The 2,219-nt window shown below is 44.4% G+C and overlaps 1 pseudogene; it reads right to left on the bottom strand.

Annotated features, from left to right (window-relative positions):
* Positions 1-1,310: 1,310 nt before the first annotated feature.
* LOC113594855 (uncharacterized) lies at positions 1,311-1,405 on the bottom strand (annotated as a pseudogene).
* Positions 1,406-2,219: the final 814 nt, after the last annotated feature.

A 2,219-nucleotide genomic window follows, 5' to 3' on the forward strand; every position in this document is an offset into this window, starting at 1 on the left:
TTTGAACTTCTGGTAACAGTTCATTAGTGGTGATCATGTGCGATCTGAGGCATCAGAACATGCTACCTCCATGCCACCTTCACCCACCGTGCCCATGCCAGGCTCCTCCTCCTCTTCGGGGTCTTCGAGATCACTTGTGCTCGGTTTCACACAGCAGGGAAGCAGCCCTTAGTACCTTAATAGTGCCGACAGTGCCTTTCCCGCCCTAGCCGCAAAATCTCGGAGCGAAGCATCACAACCAACTTCGGAATGGTTTTGCCTAATGTTCTCAGCTGTCAAGGGCCCTTCTGGTGTTCTTGGCAAGGTTATTGCAGACAGTTTGAATGTTTTCAAGAATAATTTCTGCATTGGTTTTTGAAATCTTCATTCATTGGATTTAGTGAGTCCAAAGGTGAAACACATGGAAGCCAAGCCCAGCCACCTCCTTAGCAAGATGCCTTCTTCAAAACCAGCTGTAGCAGCCCCCAGTTGCATCGGGAACGCTTCCTTTTCATTCACTGTACCTCAGTTGTCCCGCCAGACTGCAGCATGGCTGTTGTATCTGAACATTTGCCATATGCTCATTCAGTTCTCCCTCTTCATCCTCACTAGCAGCAACCTTTCTTGAATACATTTTTCAGCTTGTGACTCATCACCTTTCCCTTTCAAGAGCGAGGAATCATCTTTGGTCTCAATGAATTCTACTTTTCTGAGGCCAAATATCTTCAAGATTTAGGGTCAGCCCCTCTCCAAACACCTGCAAATGCATTTAAAAATGGGTCAGTTCCAGGGTAGAGTTTTTCTTTTATGATACCAAATGTATTCATAATACATTATGCAGGTGTTTTGATGAGAATCCAGAAACATCTTGAGACACCATATTTTTCAGAAATGTGAGAATTTAAGACCATTGCTGTTCCAACAAGTCTTGTGTATAGAGCTTTTTATTGCATTCATTTGCATTATTTTGTTTACTTCTCAGAACTCTGTCAATTAGTCGCAACTCCATCTCACAGATGAGAATGGAACACAGAGAAAACTCACCTAAAGTCACACACTAGGAAGACGGTGGAGCCAGGGGTAGGCCTGGTGTTCTCTACACTAGATCATTCTGCCTTTCAGAATTAAGGGCCAATCAGACAATAAGATCATTCCACAACCAGGCACCTGGCAGGTTAGAGCTGAAAGAGACCCCTTTCTGTATTTAGTTCAAGCCCTACCTTCCTAGATATTCAGTAAATGTATCTAATTAGAAAAAAAATGTGAATCGTTTGACTGTATACCTATAAATATTATCCCTGGAAAGAAAAGGAACATTTGGTAAATGTACAAAAGATATGGGAAAAATTTGCATGTTATCCTTGTGGAGGGACCATGTTAATCTTGTCTGTATTGTTCCGGTTTTAGTATACATGCTGCCGAGCACTCTCCAGAATACTTTAAAATGAATATACCACGATAGAAAACACCAAAACGTATCACATATAGTAAAGGTCAGTATTGTTTTGTGAGACTTTTGTGTTGGTTGCATATATTTGTAGATACTGCGGGTCATGATACAGAATTTATTTCATGCTGTGGATTGTGCTAACAAATGGTGGAAGGCCACTGGTGTGGTAGAAAGAGCATTGGAAAATGGGCTCAGTTACTGGACTCGAGGCATTGCTCTGCCAGTAACCACCTGCGTGAGCTTGGCCAAGGAACTTAACCCATCAGGGCTCCATTTCTTCATTTTTAAAATGAGAGGGTCGAACTAGATGTTTTTGAGATCCCTTTCCCTAAGATTCTATTATTCTGGTGATTCTCTCATGGCATCGATGAGGCACAAAAGCCTTTGCAGCAAGGAAGGTGGGTGGAGAGAGGTGTCAGGAGCAGCAAGGCAAGCACGAGCCGGGTGCAGACACACAACTTTCCCGCAAGCACGAGCCGGGTGCAGACACACAACTTTCCCACAACAGCTGCTGCCCCGGTGCTCATTCTTGCTGCTTGTCATCATGCTGGTAGCACCCCAAGATGTTGCCGCCACGAGGGTGTGAATGATGACCGTGCTTAAATCCAAGTTGGAGCCTGTGGACAGCAGTGGAGGTGAGGACTGCCAAGCACACACACCTGGTACCACTCTTGGCACTGCGAGGTGCTCAGAAGCAGTTCTCGATGACAAGCATGATGAATATTCCAGGGAGGAAGCAAGGGAAAGGCAACCTAAATAGAAAAAGTTGAAACTCAGGAGCCATATTTCC

This window comes from Acinonyx jubatus, chromosome A1 (assembly GCF_027475565.1).
Source record: "Acinonyx jubatus isolate Ajub_Pintada_27869175 chromosome A1, VMU_Ajub_asm_v1.0, whole genome shotgun sequence".
In the NCBI taxonomy this organism is placed as follows: Eukaryota; Metazoa; Chordata; class Mammalia; order Carnivora; family Felidae; genus Acinonyx; species Acinonyx jubatus.